The sequence below is a fragment of the Equus caballus genome, chromosome 5, assembly GCF_041296265.1.
Source record: "Equus caballus isolate H_3958 breed thoroughbred chromosome 5, TB-T2T, whole genome shotgun sequence".
In the NCBI taxonomy this organism is placed as follows: domain Eukaryota; kingdom Metazoa; phylum Chordata; class Mammalia; order Perissodactyla; family Equidae; genus Equus; species Equus caballus.
In genome coordinates this window covers 81,469,244-81,493,486 of record NC_091688.1, presented here as the reverse complement: position 1 = coordinate 81,493,486, position 24,243 = coordinate 81,469,244, and the positions used below count along the sequence as shown (strand labels likewise).

The 24,243-nt window shown below is 37.4% G+C and overlaps 1 long non-coding RNA gene across 2 annotated transcripts in view; it reads left to right on the top strand.

The window, feature by feature from the left end:
• LOC138924132 (uncharacterized) overlaps nucleotides 1-22,730 on the top strand; it is a 138,755-nt gene extending 116,025 nt beyond the window's left edge. For both annotated transcript variants that reach the window (XR_011438830.1, XR_011438829.1), the window contains 2 exons: nucleotides 7,501-7,576; nucleotides 22,176-22,730. This is a non-coding gene — a long non-coding RNA (uncharacterized lncRNA). The remainder of the gene's footprint in view (nucleotides 1-7,500; nucleotides 7,577-22,175) is intronic.
• The last annotated feature ends 1,513 nt before the right edge of the window (nucleotides 22,731-24,243 follow it).

Genomic DNA, 24,243 nt, shown 5'->3' with positions numbered 1-24,243 from the left:
ATTGGAAACAGCCAGATGTCCATAAATAAAAAATAAATCAACTGTGATATATTTATACAATGGAATATTACTCAGCAATAAAAAGAAACAAACTATTGAAACACAAAATGGATAAATATCAAAAACATGCTGAGCAAGAGAAGTCTTATACAAAAGAATACACACCGTGTGGTTCTGTTTATTTGGAGTTCTAAAACAAGCGAAACTAGTCTGTGATGGAAGAAAATAAGAACAATTTTCGACTCTGAGGGCATTAAGGGAGAAATTGACTGAGAAGTCCATGAAAGAACTTAGAGATAGTAATGTTCTATATTTTGCTAGAAGCTTGAGTTACACAGCATTTGTCAAAACCCACCAAAGGTACCCTTAAAGTTTGTATATTTCATTGTATATAAGTTTTGCATTAAAAACTACAAAATTATTGAACCCTAGTTAATGCTATGGATGCTAAAGCACTTAGGGAGAAAGGAAAATCTGCAATTTTTAAAAAGTAGATAGGTTGATTAGCTAGAGGGATGACAATTCGCTCTATATGTGATAAAACAAGTACAATAATTTTAAACATATAACAAAGTTTACCGTTTATAATAAAAGTCTTTCAATCTTCATATTTGATGTTTTTCATAATAAAATGATGGAAAATAGTTTGGAGTTCCATAGCTTAGAATACGAGAAATTTCTCATTTATAAATTCGAAAGAACAATAAGCTATAAAGTCTTAATAAAACTACGAAAGTATCTGCAGAAGAAATTATGTTCAACGTAATCCCACTATGAAATGGGAAACCCGTATCCTGTTTCTAGAAGAAATTTTTTTAAACCTCTTTCCTATTGGGTCAGGACTAAGAACTGGTTTCTATTCAGAGCCTTCTCCATTTTTCTCACTTAACTCTTTCATCACTTAGCCCATTTGAGCCACGGCTTCAAGTTGTTCCTCTTTCTTGCCAGCATCCAAACTTCCTCTAGGCAAATCTCTATTTTTAAAGATAAAAACACAAGCAAAATGCTCCACCTAAGTTTCCACTGGTTCCCATGTTCCATGTGCTTCAAAGTCCCACTATCAACATGATAAGCCTTTAGCAACTCTTTCTCTTCTTTTTCAAATTGGACTCCACTACAAAACTGGTTGGATGAATAAATAAACAAAAAAACAAAGGAAATGAATAATGAATGCACAAATCTAATTTAGCCAAAGCCAGCAACTCGGGCCCTTAAGAACTCAGCCACCCTCCATGTGAATGAGCAGTCAAGTAGCCTGCCAGCATCTCAGCCTACTGTGAAAAACCGAGTGTGATCCTCACATCCTGGCTGTCCTCAAACCCGTAGACTAAATAGGAATCTTTTTGTTGAAAGTTAAGTAAACACAAAATGTCAACATGCAACTTATAAAAAAGAAATATGCAGTGCAGAAGTGTAAATTCTTCCCATGGTTAGACTTAGACCATCAGAGAAAAGGAAAATTGCTTTAAAATTTTTTTGTTTTCTATTGTCAATATAAGAGGATATTACTCCAAGTATTTTCATTTTAGCATTCTCTAGCACTTGGCACAAAATAGACTTAAATATCTTTTGAATGGATGAATGAATGAGTTTCTCTTATTAAAATAGATGACTTTAAGATGATGTGAGAATGAATATAAACAAATTAAATCACTGTTGGAATCTGGAAATTGTTAATTGAGACTGCAGACAATAAAATTAATAATTCAAAGGACGTTCTTGAAAAATATTTGTAAAATGAAGAAAAAGTGAAAAGAAACTTAAAATTAGAGAAAGAATACAATAGATTAGAGTTTCCAGATTTTATAAAAGACTTTAGGGTTAAAGTGAAAAGTGGCATTAAGTGTAGATTAATGAAAGCAGATTTTTGCTTAGAAATATTCTGGTAAGATATTTAAATTTAATAAGTAAATCCCCAGCACTTATCACTCTCTAAAAATATTACATATATTTACATATCTTATATGTTGTCTTTTTTTCCTAAATTAGAATTCAGGCTCTAGGAAAGCTGAAATTTTTAACTTGTGATCCAGTGCTATACCCCAACACCAAAAATACTGTCTGATAAATAGGAAATATGCAATAAATATGCATTGAATGAGTAAACTAATTTTTAGTTAATTTATTCAAAAACATTCCAGCTAGCATTGAAGGATGGTGGTGGTGGTGTGTAGATCAGTAGGGACCCAAGTATATTTTCCACAAAGCAATTAAAACCAAGTGAGTCTCTGTTTCTTCTCTGCAACAATTGCTATTTTCTTAAAAAAAGCAATATAGCTTAAACTTTTTATGACCCTAAAATTGCACTAATAATAAGCTACTTTTTGTGTACAAAGATAACAGGAATAAGTCTCAAGTTTTAGCAAAGTCTGTGAAATTACGGTTCATAAAATTGCTTAAAGGTGTGCTTTGGATAACCTAGACATTTCATCAAAATTAGAGCTCAGGAAAGAAAAAAGGGCAGTTAAAAAGAACTTACTGGTAATTTTGAAATCAACCAAAGTCATGGAACTATGTGAATAAGAGGACAACCACCATGGAGAAAAGGAGTTGAGGTTGAATAGTCTAAATAATATATTAAAATCCACTAAATGTAGTATTAAATGTAAAATAGTCTAGAGCAAAAGATATACATACATATATGTATACACTATATATATATATATATAGTAAGCATATTGTGGATAGATATGTTTGCACATATAAAGATGGATTGATAGAGAGTAGATGATGTGTATGTGTGTGTCTGCACGTGTGTGTGTCATTGCTTTTACTTTCAGAATCAAGACTTCAGTAGGTGGAGAAGGAGTAGCAGAGATGCAGAGGGAAGAGAATGGCAGAATTTTCTGAACCTCATTAGGAGCTCTGTTGCTTCTGATATGAAAGGTGTCAGGCAACCTGGAAAAGTTCTGTCAGGTCCTATTTTCTCTACCCTATTGCAAATCCACTAGTGCCTTTTGTTTTTCACTCAGCGTCTAATGAGGCATTTCTTCTTTTTGCCCAGATTCCTCAAAATGGTGCTGCGTGGGATCTCTGTTATGAATTTGCCTTGTAACTTAGCTTGAGTTTCCTCGTAAAGCAAAATCGAAAACAATGACCTGCGTGCAGGTAGTTTATTTAGGAGGTAATCTCAAGGAGTAGGAATGAGGGATGCAGGGGCAGCAAACATAAATTTGCATTGTTAGGACCCCATGGAGGACAAATGAGACTCAACTCCAACCAGAACTTTCAGAGGAGCATAGAAAATAACTCATAATAGCATTACAGAGGATAGATCCGGAGAATTATTTACACATCAGCCCTGTCTCCCATTGATTAGGAGATGACCCTGGGGCATTAACTCCTTGGCACCTTCTGGTTTCACAGGCTGGTTTCTTCTAGCAGCTTCTATAAAATAAGAAAATGGCTTTTCCAGGCAGAAAGTGAAAGACATGGAGACACTAGGTCTTCATTTGAGCAAGAAAAACTGTTAACACAAAGTAGGTGGAAGGCTCAAGGAATGTCTGTTGCAGCCATGGCTGAAATAAGAGGTGAAACAAAGGGATGTTACTCAGGACATGAGGAGGAGTCTGGTATTCCTTTGATAGTTCTTTTAAGATCTATAAGCTTTGCAGCCCATGATTAGTTCCCTTCCATCCTCTTACCTAGCCCCATTGACCAGAACTTCCTTTGGAAAAAGTGATTTGTTTCTGCTTACATGGAAGAAGAGTTTAGACAAAGTAAAAAAATCACCGATGATGGCAAGAAGGATATTAAATATAAATAAATGTGTGTATGTGTGTAATTTTCATCTTTTGTACATCAGAAGTAAAAAAATACTAGTTCTTTTAAAAAATATATAAGAATTCATATGTTAAAGCACAAAAAAACACTGTTTAAAAAAATAGAAATTTGAGGGAAAAACTCTTATTACAACGCAATAAAACTAGAAATTATTTACGTAGTTTATATTCTCACTTCTATTTTATACTAGAACTTTCACATCCTTGAGTTCATTGTTAACCGGCATATGCACTGTGCCAGTCATTTGCCTATCTGCTCTCAGCCCCTGTTCCCATCCTTCTGTGTATTAAAGAAGCTTAGAAGTCTGCAAGCTACATTTCTCAGTCTTTCTTGCCAGCTGTCTTCCTGATGAGTTCTGCTAATAGAAGGTACTAGTGGGAGGTAAGAAGACAGCAGGAAGAGCAAAGTTTCCTCCTCTGGCTCCAACAGTGCAGCAGTTGCTGGCAATAGCTGTAGTAGTAGCAACAAAGATGGGTTGATTTTAGACTCAAGCAGAGTGGGCAGAGGTAGCCCTTGTTTCTTGGTTTCAGCCTTGGTCCAAGCAACACTCCTTTGGCAGATTCACAGGCAAGTGCAAGAGCACCTCAAACAGGCAGCAGAAGGTGCAGGATCATTGACTCCAGCTCAAGGGTCTTACCAGCTTCTGATCTCTGAGTCTCACCCCTTTCGTATCTTCTTTCCTCCAACCCTCTTTCCTTCTCCGCTTTGCTATTCCAACCCTTTCAATACTCATCAACAGTTCTGTATATACAATTCTCTCTTTTAGATGTACCTACAGTGAATTTTTGTTTTCCCAAATAAATCCTGAGTAATACGTAGATCCTTGACTAATTCTCAGTTCAAATGGTGGTTTTGCCTCAGAATTCTGTAGACATTATTCCAGAATATTTTGTCATTTTGTTTTATGGAAGTAAAACCCTAAAACTAGCCTGACTTTTATTACATTGCAAGTATTCTATTTTGTTTGTTTTTTTGCAGCATGCAGCCTAAGACTTTTCCTACTCTTTTGCCTCTGTTCTCCTGTCCTTTCACACGTGTCAGACCTGCATCTCAGTCTGAATGCTCTCATCTCCTGTTCCAGCTCCCTCCACTTTATCTTTCCAGGCACATGGGAAATACCCTTAATAATTTTCTTACACTCATAATTCTATTTTGCCATCTGCTTATCTAAGGGCCTGAACCACCACAGAAGGAATGCAGTTTAGATAGATTACTCCAGTGGCGGATTAGAAACTGAATTAAACAGAAACACATGTGTAAGTAGGGAGATGCGCAAAAAGGCCTTTCTTAAAAACGTGTTTGAAATAGTCGTTTATCAAATTTAAAAAGAAAGTCTTTATTTTCATAGCTTAAAAAGTAAATTCATTAAAAAAATGAGGATAGAGGAAAAACTAATGCATGTTCAGAATACAGCAATCAGGATAATGAAGAGACCAAAACATATTAAGAGCAAGAATAAAGAAGAAAACTCTAAGACCAGTTAAAGGACTGGTATACAAAATGGGGACCTGGCTTCATTGTACTAGGATCAATAAATACAGCTACAAGGAGACAAATTTCTGCTTGCTAAAAGATAAGCTCTTACAGTGCCCTGACAGAGCAAATAGCCCCTTTGTGGGCTAGTCGAACAAGGACTTGACCACCTGGTGAAGGTGTGACAGAAGCACTGGGTGCGTGGCTGGAGTCAAATGCTTTTGAGATTGTTCTAATGCTGAGCTAACTGAATCTATAACAGCTTCAGTAAAACAGAAGAATGCACTCTTACATCCCTGCTTTCTCATTTTCTTTTTCCTAAGATGGTTCTTGTATGCACGGTAATGTCAACAGGACGTGCCTGCAAGAAAGCACACTTTGTATACGCCTGTCTGCTGTGTCTTACTGAGGGCATCGATCCATATCTCGGTAGAGAAGAACATATGGAGCCCAAAGAAAGGAAGAAAATACATTGGTTTAAAAACAACTAATTAACTGGTGACTGGACCAGAAATATCTCCCACCTTTACACTAAAACATTTCAAATTAGTTTCTAATTGATATAAAGTAGAAAACTTAAAAATAGTCTTGTTTCTCTAGGAGTTGTTTTTGGTGTTGTTGCTGTGAAAATGAAGATCTAGACAAAAATGGCACAGAACATATTGGCACATCCTAGCTAAGTTTATTAACGCATCTTTAAAGTTCAGTGTACGTCTTCCATGTGCCTGATTCACAGGTCTCCTCTTATATTTCTCAAAACCACATGAAGGTAAAAGTAAATGCCTATTAGTGCAGACTCAGTTTCCTCTAAAGAAGACATAAGTGTAGCCTAACTAGTCGATGAGTTGATATTTATGAAAAGCCCATGGTGTGGTGAGATTGTGGGCAAGCATTTGATAGCTTATCTCGGGCAATGGCATCACCTTCTACAGTTACCTAACCTAGAACACTTTGTTATATTTAACTCTCTTCTTTTCACCATAATTAATCTGACTCTAACATGTCAATTCTACTTCCTAAATAGGCTCCAAAACTTTATCTGTTCTCCAGCCCACTACCATGTTCCCAATTTAGGCTTTTATTACTTCCTCCCTAGGTTATTAAAATTGCCTTCTATCTGGATGTCCTGTGCCTCAACTGTTACCTCTTCAGTCAACCATCCACATTGTTACTAAAATTGTCTAATTATCTCACTTTTGTCTTTGAAAGCTTTCAATGGCTTCCCAGTGCCTCACAGTGAAAGCAAATTTTCACAAAGCCCATTTGTAAAATAAATGTCTGGAATTATTATTTTTTAGTCCTTTCCACCTCTGATATAGCATGGATTTATGGCTCTCAGTAAATGTTGACTAAATGATGAGCAATTCCTAGACAACGCTGTAGTTAAATGACCATATGTCTATGGCCATGTGGTAATTTTCCTAAATTACTGAACCAATTTTGATATCTTTGTCTGTCATGTGTTTATACACACACACACACACTACATATACAAAGAAAAACTATCATGTGAATTTGAAAGAATGCCCAACATCACTGGAAGTATATTAGAAATAAATTGCTTTTAATGATTGCTTCCGATTTTGAAATCTCCATGCTTCACTTTAGAAACTTAAAAAAAAAACAATGATAGTAAAAATTACCAATAATACAACCATTCAGAGACAATACTGATATTTCAGGTTCTTTCTTCTCCATTCCCCCTTTTTAAAGGTATAAATAAACTCTTTAAAAGTCAAAATTCCCTGGCATATAGAGTGTCATTTATGTAGCATAAGTATTACCCTACATCATTAAATATTTTTTTTGGAAAATGTGCTTTTGGTAGATAAACAATTTATTTATCCATTATGTTACTGTTGTTCATCTTAAATATTAATTCATTAATCCTTAACTATATCCCTAATTATTTCCTTAATATAAATTTCTACAAATGGGACTACTGGATTGGAAGAAAAGACCAGTTTTAATAGTCTTCTCATGTAGTGATGAACTTTTCTAGAAAGTGTACTAACCATCTAAGAAAACGTTCATCTCACCAACATCCTGCCAGCACTGTGGATTATCTTTTTAAGAGATTGTTTTTGCCATTTTGAAACTAGGTTTAATTTTCACTACTAAGGTAATTGAACACTCTTTCTTATGAATGCCCGTTATTTGTTTTGCTTCTATTGTAAATTGTCTATTCACATACTTGGCCCATTTTTCCATAGGAGTATGAAATAACACATATTTTGCCAGCAGGTTTCAACACGCATGGGAAAAAGATATATTCATGGAATGTGCCTTTGAACCTGCATTCAAAAGAACTCAGACAGAGGTGAGCAGTGAATAAAGCAATTGCTTTTGCTTAATGACACAGGTGGGGAAAGAGTTTGTAGAACATGTTTTTCTTGAAAATAAAATATCTGTGGCTCACAATGTACGGGTACGGACAAATCAGCTTCAAAAGTTCTTTCATAGAAGGAGCTGCTGGAAACACAGTATAAATATCTGCCCTTTGAATCACAACATTTCTTTAGAAGGGCATATATAATAGTTCTTTCAAACCTAAATTTAGGAGTTGATAAGTAAAATATCAGAGAAGCTAGAAACTTCAGAGTCATCCTTGACATGTCCCCTATCCAACGGCTAACCAATTCCTGTTCATTTTTCCTGAATGTCAATCCAGTACCGCTCTCTGGATCCACTCCTTTCACCGCTGTCTTAACTCGAGCTTCCTCGCACCTCAACAAGACTGCTGCAGCCGCCTCAGAGTGTTTTAATAGCTCCCAATTAGTATCTAGGCTTGGAGTTCTATCAGAGTTAAATCAATAGCTAAGTATCACTTTTTTCTCTTAAAAAAGGTAGTAAAAGCTCATCAGAGAAAATGTAAATGATAAAAAAGCAAAAAGGAAATAATATTATCCATATCCTATCTAACCCCGGAGATGAAAACTAAAATTGCTGCATATATTCCTTCAGTCTTTCCACTTAAACAAAAATGGAATCATCCTGTACATGTGTATAATGTCTTTTACTCACAGAGCAATATATTTATTGCAAACACCTTTTTATGTTTATAAACATTTTCCTGCAACATACTTTTTAAGTTGCTGCATGGTGTACCGTTGTATGGACATTCAGGTCAATTTCAATATTTTGCTAATACAAACAATGCCATAGTAAACATCTTTAAAACATGTTACTTTATTGTTTTCTTTCATCCAACATTGCTGTAGGGAAATCTAATATCAATCTCATTCTTCTTTCCTTGTATTTAAACTGCTCTTCCTTTCTAGAAGGTGGTGGAATTTACTTTTTGTCTTTGATATTCCCTGAGTGAGGTTTTCCTTCTCTGGTTTGGTGCTCTATAAGCCCTTCTCATTCTAAAGTCTTCCATTTTTCAAAAACCCTGGGATATTTTTCTCCGTTATTTCTTTAAATATTTCATCCAGTCCAGTTTTCTTTTTCTTCCCTGAGATTTCTTGTATCCAGATAATAGCTCTTCTACTTCTATCCTCTGTAACTCTTAGCTTTTCCATCTTCTACTTTTTCATTCTTTCCTGCTGCCTCCAGGAGAGTTTCTCAGTCTGATCTTTTAATTCATTTCTGGTTCTATTTCCCAATTATGTAAGTATTTTTAATCATACTTATTTTAGACTATTCATCTATCTGTTCTAAAAATTTGCTTTCAGAAGATGTATGTTGTCTAGTTAGGTGTGTGTTCTGTTGAGAAGTTGAACGCCACAGTACGCTCATTGTCTTGGTTCATGAGTCCCTGTTCTTTTGTGAATGTCAGCTGCTCCATCTGGTAGAGAGTGCAGTGGAAGATCCCCAGGACCAAAGCTCTAGTTTGGTCAAGTTTAAGGAGAAGAGGAGGTATGAGCCCAGAGAAGAGACCTGAGCCAATATGTAACCATTTTTGACCACTCCTTTTGCTTCAATGCCACTAGGCAACTCCTCTGGGAAAGACGCCCAAGCAACAATTGCAGGAGGCAGGCTCCCTACATGGAGGTCCACCAGCTGTGGGTTCTGAGGGGAAGGGCGGATGAGTGGGAGCCTGAAGACAGCTGATGGGTAGGAATGTGTTTTTCCTAATTCTTCATGCTCTCAGGAACTTTCGCTATGCTATCCTGACCCTACCACCTAGTCCCAAACACTCAAAGTCTGGGACATTACCAAAATGGCAGGCATTAGTAGTCCCAAGACAATGGAAAGAAAGATAACAAAATTAAACATTTCTTCTCCAGTTTATGTGTTCACTGCTGTATCCAGTACAGCTTGTGTCTCCAGTTATAGTTGCTTACCCTTCACTGCATCCAGCCACTACCATCCACTCAAAAGTCAAAATTCCTCGGTGGTCCCATTGGCTTCTCACAGTTTTGTGGGATTGTTTGTTCCTGCAGTCTATTTCCCGTTTTTTCTTAGTGTCTCTAGAATTGATTTGGGGTAAGGAGATCCCACAGCTCTTCTAGTTTGCCATCTTGGTAAGAACCAGAAGCTCATATTGGAATCTTTACTCATATGCATGCCAATTTCCTTTGCATAAATCCCTAGAAATAAGAATGCTGTGGAATAGTGTACTTAAAATTTTAAGGCTCTTTGTCAAACTGCCCAGAGTTATAAATAGGAAAAAAATATATTTTTGGTAATTTACATTCAATTTTGCTTGAACAGCCTTCTGTCCTCATAAACAGGCTGTTATGAACCCATGTATGTCATATCCAAACACATGGGATAGCTCGTCACAGGATGAACCCACCTCTTTACAACATCTTTGTTTCTTAGAATGGTGTTGCCTTACTCTTTGCTGGGCTCTAACTCAAGTATTACCTATTGCATGGGTCCCTCCCCAAATTCCTCAGAGTTAGTCTCTCCTTTTTTTGTTGTTGTTCTTTTTTGTTTTGTTCATACCTCTCTTACAGCACAATGTATTTTAATTATTTACTTTTGCACCTGTGTGCACCCCTACACTGTGAAGTTCTTCTGGATAGAGACTCTATCTTAATCATCTCTGTATTGCCAGAGGCCTGTGACTGGCACTATGTTAGGTCACCAATCAATGTCTGCAGAACCAGTGAATGAATTTTCAAATAATCAACAGAACCCGAACTAAACGTGCAAAACACTGCTTAAGCACTGTTGTTCAGTCTTCAAAACCACATGTTATCTCCACTTTGTAAATAAGAAAATTGAAACTTTGAGAGGGTAAGTAGCTTGCCCAAGCTAGAGCTGGAATTTGAACCCCTGTCTATTTCCAGAATCGAGGATCAAGGTAGCTCAGCAAAAATCCCTGAGGGGAAGAAGACCTGGGCGAACAGGTTCCTGCCCATCAGGTGGAGTCGAGACTTAACTGCTAGGATCTGATGGTTCCTGCTGGTTCTGTGTTCTGATGAATGTGGGTGGAGAACATTAGAAAGATTATTCAATAAAGAGGCTCATTTTTTCCTTTGTGAAGTCACTATTTCTAACCTAACGTAATCAAATATTTGAGAGACAGCACCTTCACCATTCTGTTATTTCAAAATAAACCTGAAACTAGAAGGATTAAATTATGTCAACTGGGAGGAATAACCTAAATAGTTCCTTTTTATAATAACCTTGCTGGGAGACTATTAAAAGAACACACTTGAAAATATTCATCTCTCTTCAACCTGACACAATCCATGCCTTTGTTCCATCTCAGAATGCTCCTAAGCTTGCATAGTCTTTTACTGGTATTTCCTGATAAGGGAATGGGGTAGGGAGAGACTGTAAGGATCGTACCAAAAGAGGCGAACAAGCAAACATTGCTTGAGGTAGGAGGCTAAGCTATGGATGTGTGCTATTTGATTTCTAGAATTACCATGAGAAATTTCAAGCATATAATTAATGACCTATATGATGAACTAGCTTACTGATTTTACCATCTCCATGAAAAACTCTACAGATGCAGCCTGGGAACACATGTTGAATTATGTAATTATGATTCCTCTGGTAGATACATATGGTGGAAGGATGACTATATGATACCACATGGCCCTGCAAGGTCAGGTTTTCAACTGTCTTCCTCACCTACTTCCTGGCAGTCAACCAGGCTGAGGAGGTGGAATGGGTCATCCAAGCTCCCAATCCGCTCTGACATGCTCTTGTTATTTCGGGCATGGAGACATAGTCCAAGGTAAATGTCACTGATATGTATTTCCCTAAAGCTGAATAAAAACAAAGGCAGAGCTTATTGATTTTTTAAAATTAATTTCTTTCTGCCAGACTTCATTTAGGCCCATTGCCTACTTTCTTTGAGAACACCTGTACAAGCAGAAATTTCCATTACTGATTTAGAACATGGGAAAACCAAACTACAAAGAGCCAAATTTTTCTTGTCATTCAATACAAGGGGAAAGAGATCTTCAAGGGGGACGTGGTGGTAACTCAGATTGCTAAGAGGAGTAAGCAACACATCCAGGAAAATGCCCATAAGTACCAGGACCATGGCCACATTCTAATGTTATTCCTTCTGAAGTTAGAGATTCTCATTGTTGGAAGATTCTTTGTTTTGTCAGCAAACTCCATTTCCACTTGTGCACTGTAATTGGCCATTTTATGAAATATGTTTTTCATGGCACTTTATGAAGGTATATGTCGTTATTCCTAAATGTGAGAGGTGGAATCCCAATATCTTCGAGTTCCTTGTCAAAAAGAGAGAATAATTTAAGATTAAACTCTGAAGGAATGTACCCCAACATGCTTTCTTACCATTGAAAGACTTCCTTCACAATAAAATACTTGAGATTTTATGAAAATATTTAGTCAGAGGTGTTTTGACTTAGAAACAAAATGTTTTGCCGATCCTGAACGTTCCAGATACCAAGTGCGTCTCAACATGAAAGGCAAGTGTGAAGGGTCACTTAAGAAAGAAAACAGTTGCAATCAGGAGCCACTGTCACGTTTTCCTTCTTCAGCAAGCATTGTAAAATTAACCTTTTGAGCCCTCTCTCTTCCTGATGCTGAAAGGAGCATCTCCTTATTAGAAGTTGTGAAAATAAAATTTAACAGGTGCAGATCATGTCACCTTTGAAAATGGGAAGATGTGATTTAGGTCTGCTCATGAACAAATGACCCTGGAGATACCACAGTTCTTCTAACTCCTGGGTCACGACCCTGAGAGTGGAAAATAAACTTAGCTGCATGCAACTTGATAGACTGAGCCTGAGGACTCATGCTATGTATATTACAAGATTGAGTATGAAACTTTATCGCAGTCAGGGCATTTTACTTTACTAAAGAGTTGAATTTCTCTCTCTCTCTTTCTCTCTCTCTCTCTCGCTCTCTCTCTCTCTCAGACACACACACACACACACACTACATACACACACACACCTTGTTTTTAATAACTGAGATACAAAATTAAAAATTCAAGCCCATCTTGCAATATCCTAAAGATGACCCACGTCTGGTTGCTATGCAGTCATCCCTATTGCTGTACAAACCTATAGTAGACGGGAACTATTTTGTGCTGGGGAACAGATAAATGACATGGATTGAAATTATGGTAAATTTAAATTGATGGCCTAATTAGTATTATCTCTTTTTGTATTCATTGTAAGAAAAATTATCCAGGAGGAACTCATTTTGCATTAATGTTGATATAAAGTGTAATTCTCCAGGATTTTCATTGTAATTTGGCATTAATTAATGCATCATTATTTTAAAGTGTTAATTAAATTGTTACAGAAAGGGACATCTGCAGTGGTTCAGAAAGGAAATCACATGAACAATTAGTTTTGTCTAGGTCTGCAGCGCAGAATCTGAGATCACACGCATGGCAGCAGCATGAAGGCCACAGTGGGTGGCAGACAGGAAGAACTCCGCTCTGCCCTGCTCCATGCATTGTTGACAGTACATCGGATCACTTATCTTACATTTTCCATTGTGTTCATGAGAAAAAGGAGCAGTCTCTAGAACACGGGATATTTGTTCCATGCTTAGGACAGAAGGTACATCAGGAAGACTATGGTTCTTGACTTGATTTTCTGGGAGCTTGGCAGAAGTCAGAAAGCGTTCCAATCTCAGTAAAAAGAATAACAGATTCCTTTTTTGTAATATTGTCTAAAGATCTCAGAAATAGGCTGCTGTAGACGGCTAGGTTAATATTTCTACTGGTAATGAACTCCATAAAGAAACTGTGACAAATCAAAGGGGAGATAATCTGTGGTAATTCTTTGAGCAGTGGACCATCATTGTTAAGGCATCTGGAAGTCATTGAACGCTATCACGGCTTAAGATACATAATTCCAAGGAAATTCCACCATGATTTCATATATCAAGGAATCATGGCAATCAGATAGCAATGTGAGTTGCCAATGCAATGAAACTTGGGATTTGGAGGGAATATATAAAGTAGACCCCAAACACTCCATCATCATAGACTCCTAGGACACAGAAATTTGGGGAATCTTATTCTATCAGTAACATTATCCTATATTTAGCCCTGTGGGGCTCTACTGAATGAGCATTCCTCGTGAAGAGTTGTAAACCAAGATCCCCATAGGAAGAGTATAAAAGGATACAATAGCGTTATCCCATGTAAAGCTACGAAGCCCTTAAATTGGTCATATATTTTTTTCTGGACACCCACTTAATACTAAAGTTACAATCTTTCCCTTAGCAGTCACAAGGAGAGTCTCTAATTTCTGAAGTTCTGCGAACTTTTCTTTACAGATAACCCTGTTTTATGGACACATGAGGCAAAGCCCAAATTCCTACAATGAAGTTAAAGTCAAATCTTTGCCCTTTGCATCAAATGATAAATTGGACAGGAAAGACCAGAATCCCTCCATACTGTTTTGACAGCTCTCCTTAGATGAATGATCATTCACTTCCCCCCTCGTGAAGATGCAAACTCACTGAGGATGGAGGTCTTTCCCTGGTCTTTTGTCCAGCTGGTAGCCTGGTGCCAGGATTGCTCAATGAATAGTTAGTTAATTGATTGATTCGTGCAGCTCCTGGGTAATTGCTTTCCTAAAAAGAGGTAACCGCAAAGCTTCTATAACTTCAATAGGTTCTATTTGAGAGTGATTGGTTTTACACAAGACCAGAATTCCCAAACCCACGGCCCTCAACATTTCTATTGTCCATACTGCTAATCACTAGAAAAGTCTATGAAAAAAGGAGCCTGAACATCAAATCCAATGGCAACTAAAGAGGAAGATTTGGTTAATGAAAAAATATCTCTCCTGGAAGACAAATAAATCTTTTTGAAAAGAAAAAATATTAGCAGGTTGAAAAAGAAAGTAGAACTAGACTGCTATTGAAGTACTAGAAGAATCCATTCATCCCCCAGGGAAATGTTGCATCACCCTCAGGTTGGGGTTCACTCTATCCCCTGAGGTTAAATTATCTTAAGGTGAGCCCTCATCTCTCAGAGAAGATGCTTCCTGATCTCTCCAGAGATTCTTGACGTCAGGGTGAGTGTCAGTAAAACACTTCCAGTTACTTCCGGCTCTGCATTCCTGCTTCGACCAAATTATTTCAGTTTGTCGATTATTACTATGTGCTTTTATGAAACAATTTACTTCAGTTTGGACTCCCCACCTCCCAAAACATTGACTTGAGGACAGGTAAGAGGCTTACATCACAACACAGCAAGATTTTCTAACCTGAATATGACACGTGCGGGCACTCACAGGTCATTTCCCAGCCTCACTAGCACAGAGAATTTTCCAGTAATCGCTTCCTCCTCCTGTTAAACCCCTTTCTCTTCCTAGATTCCAAACTCTTTCTCTTTCCTTTCTCAAGTGAACCTCAGCCCTAAATTACTTCTAACTCTTTCTGCAGAACCATTTACCTACCTCTTTGTTTTACTGTCTACTTTCATACCATGCCCCAAGGCCCTACTCTCAGAACCAAAGTGGGTCTGTCAAGTTAATTTTGCCAAACAAAGGACTTTCAGTCTTTCTTAGGAAACAGAAGAAGTTGCATTCAATTGTGGTTTTAAATAACTTTTCTTGTTTTGTTGAGTTTGTCATCTTATAGTTTCCTTGGCTTATAGCTACCTTGGGCTTTTTAGAAAATTCTGGTTTCTTTGTTAACAATGCCTCAGCCCCTCACATCAGATGCCAGTTCCTTCCAGGCAAGTAGCATGTGTCTAGCTTCCTTTGTAGGTGTTTGTAAATGCCAAGTAGACTCTTCTACCCACCTTGGGCCCTAGATAAAATGCTGCTGAGGAGCAACAGCTGACAGAAATTCAAAGAGATGTCAAGGGAAGCGTTTCCAGGCCCAAGGTTTGGAAGTGGGAAAGGAAACACACAGAGGAGCTTACTACCTCCTCAGTAATAAGGAAACTCCAGAAAGGACACAAAACTAGCTTTAATTTTTAAGCATAAGACGCTCTAAAATTCTTGCTCTAAATTTAGTGCTGTGGCATTCAGTTAAAACCACCTTGTGTCCAATAATATACTTCCTGGTCTGCCCTGAGGTCTTCAGGAAGCATTTTATCTTCCATATAATTGCCAGGGTGAATCCCTAGTTATAACATACTCTACAGCATATAAAATAATTGTTGCAACTGAACCCATCACATAAATATTAGTGATTGAAGAGATTGGTTGGAATAAATCAATGTGGGTGACATATTTAATAAACTTTGTATAAACATTGTTTGCAACAGCTATAAATAAAATTGTCTTTAGGAATTTTACATATTGCACATCCCTCTATTCATGGAGAGGCACAGGCATGATTTCTAGCTGCACTAAATGACAAGCAATGCCTTTTCCAACCTGCCCAGATCAGACCAGGCAAGCAGAGTCAGAGAGCATGCCCACACCAGGTTCAGCGTGCACTGAGGCTTGCTCCATGGTCTGAGCTCGCCACATCACTCACTTGACAGTGGGAACGAGGTTCAGTCTGAGAACTTCAAGCCAACAGGCTTCTTCTTTCTGTGTTTTTTTTTTTTTTTTCCGAAGAAAAAGCCACACCATAAATAAAGCATGATAGAGATGGCATTTTACATTCACACAGATTTTGGCATAAATAAATAAAAGGGATTTTGTTCAAATTCTGTCATCCTTACATGCCATTTTAAAATTATCTTTCCCTACCCGTTCAGCATATTTGACTACGTACACTGTCAGAGTCATCTTGGCTCCCTCCAGTGGCTGACTTGGCTCTGATGAAACCACAGGGGTATCTGTCGAGGCCGTACAGCCTAGTGGTTCAATGCGGAATCACTTACTTCTGAAATAATGAGTTCAAACCCCTTTGGGAATTCTGCCTCGCTCTTAACATGCATACCCTTCTCGGGAAGGTTGCAGGTAGGTGTTGATTTTAGTTAATCTACCTTGTAATCTCCCATACAAATTGGTATATTTCACTGTTCCCATTTTGTGGATGAAAAACAACCCACTGGAAAGTAGGGAGGGATTGGGACTGCTGGGAGGACATGGCGATGCCTCACGTCTGAGCACAGGACCAGAGAGCTTATGCGAGGCTTTCTTTCAGTTTGGAACAGACCCTTTCACATTCTCTGCCTTATTATTGTTAGATTCCGAAGGATGACAAATTGTGGAAATATTTAGGTTCCTTTTTTAAAGAGGTCAGACACGATACAGTGTGTCTTCAGCTTTAAGCTTAATGAAATGTCACACACACATTTGGAAATTCAGGTATGAACTATGGGTCTTACATTGTTTGAAATTTACAACTTTCACATTTATTTTTATTAGTAATATTTTAGTTGCTCAATATATTTCCCTGGCATTAATGGAAAAAACATGGCATCTTCAAGCAGCCAAAATAATCTCTCTAAATTCCCACTGAGTTTAAGCAAAGGCCATGCAATTTAACAGCTAAAGTTACTGCTATATATTTCCAGTGTGCTGGGTTCAAATCCCATTAAATTAAGCTCTAATTAAAATTCTTCTGAACTATTTTTTCATTGTGTAATTGTTTTTTAATTCTTAATGACTCACATTAACCTCATTTTACTCAAGGAAAAAGGGGAAATTAAAAAAAAATCAAGGCAGGAAAAAGAGACAGATAAATTACAGGACGGATCTGATGCCTTTTTAAAACGCAGCCTGAGAATTGGGTGTGCAACACAGAAGATCAAGAGGGGACTTAATTAGAGCTCAACAGCTCAGTTCATTGTTCTTGGGTCTTTATAAAAGCTAAGAGCAAAGCTAAATCATGTGTAATTTGCCAGATAGCTCTTCCTGAAATGTTATTTTTCACTTGCCTTTTCTTTTTTTTTCCTTCATCTTGAGAGCATGGTATCAGACCTTGTACATACAGCGTGCCACTTGCCTGCTGTCAGAGAGAGAAGTGACAACACTTGTCACTACCAATCTCTTCACGTCTGGTCTCATCTGAGCAATACACGCAGCCTGATTTCCAGGTGTTTGTTGAAACTCCAAGTTATGTAACATGTCATTGCTGTGTTCAGAACTGAAAAAGAAGCACCTCAGGGGGAATAAATTCTTAACTTTTTAAGAACTCTGAGCATGCATAATGCTGATTGTAGCCCGATTCCACCCTATTGAAGGGACAACGCTGGGGGCAGAGAGAGGAGGCATTGCCAAGCTGAAGAGGAAACTGGTAGATCCAGGGGTGGTCAAGTAGCATTGATGGGAAATTTTGACAAAATTATTAAAAATCAAAGAAACATGAGTACACTTTTGAAGAATTTAAATATAGTACGAAAGCATTATATATTAAAAAATACTAGTCCCTCTACTTGCTCCCAGGCAACTACTTTTTCAACGCTTTTCACTTTGCTACTGTGCAACTATAGTGTGATTTATCAATTTTGAACAGTATGTATTGATCTCTTATAAGAGTAGATGAACATTCTAGCTCTTTTACACACACTCACACTCTACTTTCTCCCTTTCCCTGATCCTTGCAAATAGAGTTTTATCAACGTGAAATTAAATTCGCATCTGTACCTTTTATTGTTGTTACTGTGCACATGTATTTCCTTGATGAGCCAAGTAATTGACTCTGCTTACATTTATTTTCTTGTACAACTTCTTATTTTCTAAAATTAATAATTGAATCATTTCTTCCTTCATTTGGCTTCTTGTAATCTGCATCTAATTATTGACTCAGACTCCAAAGTATGCCTCTTGGTACAATTCCCCACCCAGTCAAATCTAACAAGTAATGTATTTGTTGTCTCATCAAACCTCCTGGAACTCTGTATTTTCTGGTTTCAGTCTGGACTGGCAACTTCTGGACCTGCTATGTAGTAATTGCCTCCTGTATTTCTCTTTGAGTCATCCTAGGAATTACCTTATCCTTTCGTCAAAGGTAGATCTGTTTTTTTATGACCATATTTTGTTGGAGCACATCCCCCAGTAGCTTCCTGAGAAGCGGTGAATTTAGAAACCTTTCTCCCATCAGAACTTGACAAGTATTACTGTACTCTTCTTGCTTGCAATATTGCAGTCTAGAAGTTCAAATCCATCTCTTTATGGCTAATATTCCAAAATTTTATTACAATTCACTTTGGTGTCATCTTTTGCTCATTGTGCTAGGCACATGGAGGCCCTTCTCATTTGGAAATTATGTTCTTCAATGTTTTGAAATTTTCTTGTATTGTTTTAAAAGTAACCTCCTTGCCATTATTCTCTCTGATCTCTCTTTCTAGAATGACTATTAATTATATGTTAGACCTCATTTTTGGTTCCTGAAATGTTCCAAAATATTTCTTCTGTTCATCTCTTTCTATTTTTGTTCTTTCTGAGATTTTTTTCTGAGTGCATCTTCTAACACTTTTATTAACATTTGGAAGTCATATATTAATTTTAAGAACACAATTTTTCTCAGTGTCCCATGAAATATCTTCTCTATCTCTCCAAAAATATTCATTCTTTCCATTGTCCAGATTTCCTATAATTTCTGTTTTTTTATTTGTTTCTCTGTATGAAAGTGTCTGGTAATACTTAGGTCCCTGTTAAGGGTTAGACATTAAAGAGTTGATGGAAAACTATATACTAGTGCATCTGTGAAATATTGAGCACCTTTGTAGCATGAATGAGTGACCATTTAGCCATCCAACTATTACTATCTGTAGGTCTGTAGCGGTTTAATTTCCCCAATTCCCCCTCTGCTGCTAACGTTTTGCAGGTAGGCACAGGAGTAGAACTGGCATAGGAGTGGTCTCAATACTCAATATGAGATTTTTCCTTAATCCTCAAATTTGCAGTTCCCATCACATCTCAATTTACTTCTGCATCTAGTATCCCTGAATCTTCTCAGTAGGTATTGTTTTGTTTTGATGATTTTGATAAAAAAAAAAAACAGTTCTCTTATCATTGTAGTTATAGTTTTAGGTCCGGTATATCCACTTGCAGGAGAACTAGTATAAGTGAAGTTATCATTCAGTTATTCATTATTTGACAAACAGTGAGTGCCAGATTGCTTTTCATAGGCAGCTACAGATTTATCTGTTTACTCTCTTTTCATTTCCCAACCTATTTGAGTAGTCACATGATAGCGAATACAGGACATTTTAAATTTTGTTTTTATATTCTAAGGCAAAATAGTACTATTAAAAGCATGAGATTTGGAACCAGAATGACCTATGCTTGACCTGTATTTACTACCTGTGTGATGTTAGACAAGCTTTCTGGATTCCAAAGTCCTCATCATTAAGGTAAATTAACTTCTCTGAGACTCTTCTTTCTCATCTGTGACATGGGGGTATATCTTTTCTAGGTGTAAGAATTACATGTAAATTGCCTAGCACATAAACTTTCACTAATTTCCTTTTTCCTTAGAATCTTAATGGGAATTATATTATGATTAATTTTTGCTGTATATAAAGAAAAATCTAATGCAACCATGACTTAAATGAAATATGGGTGCCAGTCCTATTTATGGCAGGAACTTAGGCTCCTTCCAGCTTTATGTTTCAACACAAAAAATGGAGGTGACAATAATATTGCCATCATTTGGATAGTTAGAAGGATGAAATGTGTATGAAGTGCCTAGTATAGTGCTTATATACATTGACGTACGATAACTAAAAAAGAATAATAGAAAATTCAGTCAACCAGATTAGTCATAACCGATTACTTGACAAACAATCTTGAAATATAAGATGTTTATCACCAGGCATGAAGAGTGCACTCAACAAAAATCTGGTAGTAAATTCTGACTCACCTACAATTTTTTAGAGTAAAACCAAGCAACTTAGCAATTTGAACTGTACTCTAGTAACACATGCCCTGATACTTCATACTCTCCTTGGCTTATTTCCCCCTCATGGCACATATTCTAGTCTATTAGCTGGATAGAGATCATCATCATCATCACTCCACATACTCCACACAAGATCATCTGTTCAGACAATTTCATTTATCTTGTCTACATTAACATGAGTTAACATTGGCTTTTGCCCCTTTCTTAAAAGACTCAGTGTCTAAGCTGGTAATAACATCACTAAATTCTAGATCTAAATTTTGTAAGCGTTCCATTGTTCTTTCAGTATCTTCCCTCTAGGGCCTGGCAGAAATGTTAAATTCCTTCTAAGACAAAATTATGATAACTTGATGAATAAAAATGTTTTACCTTTCCCACTAAATCTTCTCTAATAATTGTCTGGAATACTATAATTATTGTCTTCTAAATAGTAAGTGAAAGAATTTGCTAAAAATATCTCAGACTACTTTTTTTCATTTTTGCTTATTGTTCTGGAAATTTTTATTGCCCCAAATCTTTCCAGAACCTAGGGGAGCCAAATAATTCATTAGTGTGTATCAATTCTTCATTGCACTCTATGTAAATTGCAAAATGCAAGATTTTCCACATGATACATAAAGTTTTTTGATTAACCAAAGGGCATATCTCCCCACTCCCCATCATGACTGAGATGACTTATTCCTTCCCAGTCTCAGCCAAAGAGAGAAGACTCAAACAATCCATGAAGTCCAGGTAGATGTCTACCATAGAGTAGCCTATTTCCTCATGGGTTCTGTACTCCCTTCTCGATTGATGGACGGATAGTAAAAAGTATTACATACAGAAGATAGTGGCCAATTCAGTATTGGGTTTCTTCTGAAATTATGCCAAATGAATCATGGACTAAGTCTATTTTGTTATACTAAAATTTCCTATGTACACTAGTACTGGTCATGAAAATGTTTCATTGCCACAACTAGATTGCTTCACCCTGAATGAAAGTGTGATTCCTAAAACACAAAATCTAAGAACGATGCACATTGGGCAGCACAAGCAAGGTCAGCTAATTCATCAAGAGCTGGGCATAAAAGTCCACATGTTTCACTTTGCCAATGAGCTTGTCTGCTTCATCTAGTGCCAATGACTCAATCTTCTGAACAAATGATATACTTAATAAAGGAGCCTTTTCAAATTCATGGAGTACTTCAGTTCTCATCTTTCCAATGTATCATTTGCTACAAAGATTCATTCTATCATTTTAGAGACAGCAAATGGATTATTGTGCCAAGTAAACACATTTTGGAGGTGCTGAGGTGAAAACTGCGTTCTCCTGAACATCCTATCAGGATAATGGTAATATTTTGTAACTAATTCCTTGTGTATCCTGGAGTTTATGGAAGTTCGTTACACAGAAAACTATATACAACGTTCTTCATTGAGGTTTCAACTTTCTATTCTTCGTCAACAATTGTTAAATTAATAAAGACACAGTAGACTTGTAATTAGGCAGAGGAAAATAACTCAACTTAAACAACAATCAATTATATTTGGGAAATTCAATTCTGTATCAAAAAATTTTTGACTGGGAAGCCCGGAACAGAATTCACCCATCTTGGTTTATTATTCAATGGGAATCTCTGGGACTATAATAATAGTCACATTCCATATTGAAATTTTATTTTCCATAGATCTGAATTTGCTGGTGACCTATTTCTTGAGGTCAGTCAACTTTTCTCATACTTATTTGTTCATTTTTCTCTCCTCTGCGCCAGACTGAGGACAAAATCAGCTGCAGGTCCTCAAGGAATCTTCATGGTTAAGAAAAAGGGGAGACCTTGCTCTTTTGCCGCTGCACAAAGGAGGGAAGAACTGAACAGTGGTCCACGAGGAAAGCCTGGCATCTTATGTAACCAGTGGTGACATAAGCGTGAAACAATCCTGCCACTTTCACAGCGATGAGCCTTGTTCTCTTCTGATTTGTAAATCTTACCCAGAAGATGGTATGCATCTGTTGCACAGGCCAATAACAAATTGAAGAGGAGAGACTGAGCTTACACTGAGCAGGAGCATGGAGATCGACAGAGTGATGTCTCTGAGAGAGAGGTGTTGAAGCCTGAAGGGACTGTGAAAGGAACTGATGTGTGTAAATTGTTTTACATGTCATTGTTCAGCGCAAGGCCTTTTACATGTGTTACGAGAGTAATAATGTCACTTCCCTTAAAGATCTTTTCCTAAAAGAATGGACCAGATCATCTCTATAGATTCTGCCCTGCATCATCAGTCTAAATTCTGTGTGCTCAGTAAAGATTTGCTGCTCTAAGGCCTCATATGTGAAAATAGTGGAATTGTGTGATGGGTTCTCATAGATCTCAGCTTATGATCTATCAATAAGATAAGAGTTTAGACAGAAAAGAGCTCAAGAGCAATATATGTCACTATAAATAAGGACCCAAATATATGACAGAGAGATCTTTGTCAGTTTGGTTCATCATTGTATCTCCTGTATCTCAAACAGTGCCTGGCATGTGGTAGGTGGCCTACAAATATTTTCAAATAACTGAATTAATGAACCATTTCACACAAAATATACTCCCATCAAGAGTAGAAGTTTCAAAACTGAATATGTTTACTCTCAAAAGATTACATGCTGTATGATTTCATGGACATAATATTCTTGAAATGACAAAATTATAGAAGTAAAGAACAGATTAGCGATTGTGAAGGGTTGGTGGGGATATGGAGGCAGGTGGCTGTGGCTGTCTGAGGGTAGTACAGGGATCCTTGTGACAGAAACCTTCTGTATCCTAATTGTAGTGGTAATCACATGAATCTACATGTGATAAAATTGTGTGGAACTTAATACACACATATACACAAATGAGCATATGAAAAACTGGTAAAATCTAAATAAGGTTGAGAGAGTGTATCAATGTCATATCCTGTTTGTGATATTATACTATAGTTATTTAAAATGTTACAATTGAGGAAAATTGGGTGAAGGATATACAGGATCTCTCTGCATTATTTCTTGCAATTGCATGTGAATCTATAATTATTGCAAAATAGAAAAGTTTAGAAAAAAATATAAGAAGATCTGAATACACTTCTTGGAGAAAGAGTTCATCGAGAAGTAGGACTGAGGTAGAATTTGGAAAGGAAGAGAGGAGAGCACATGGATGATGTGGTGAGTGGGCTGGAAAGTAGGCTTATGAGGACCTCCAAGGGAGCCGTGGTCCATGGTAACATGGATGAAGCTGGCAGCGTGGTTTGGCAATTAGGAGGTATGGTTTGTAGTAGAAAATGAACAGTATGAATTTTAGAATCTGACCTCCCTCACTCTGTAGACCAGTTCCCAGACTCTCATTTGCATTGAGCCAGAAGCTCCCCAATCTCTGAACGCAGGGTCCCTCATTTGTATCACAGAGGGCATGCTGCCTTCTTTGTAGAGCTATGAGGATGAAGTGAGCAAAGGTATGTCGAAGGCCTAGCTCAGATTTTGACATACGGTAGGCATTTAGCAAACATAGATTCTTCCCCTTGCCCTTGGCCATAGTCCTACAAGTAAACCAGACGTTCTTGGGTCAAATTCAAAGCAGGTTACTGCACATTCTTACCACTGCTCAGAGTTTGGGGAGCTGAAGAAGAGGGCAGTGCTAGCAGCAGAGTCTTGTCACTCAACAGTCCTTACCTACAACATAAGCTCAGTTTGAGGAGGGAAAGTGAGCAGGAGAGAGGATGGGTCCTGAGTCTGCCCTGAAAAGCGTGTGTGGTCTAATGAGAGGAGAGAGACAAAGTTTTCAGAGCAGCCTGTCACAGCCAGCAGCGGGGACACTGTGGCCC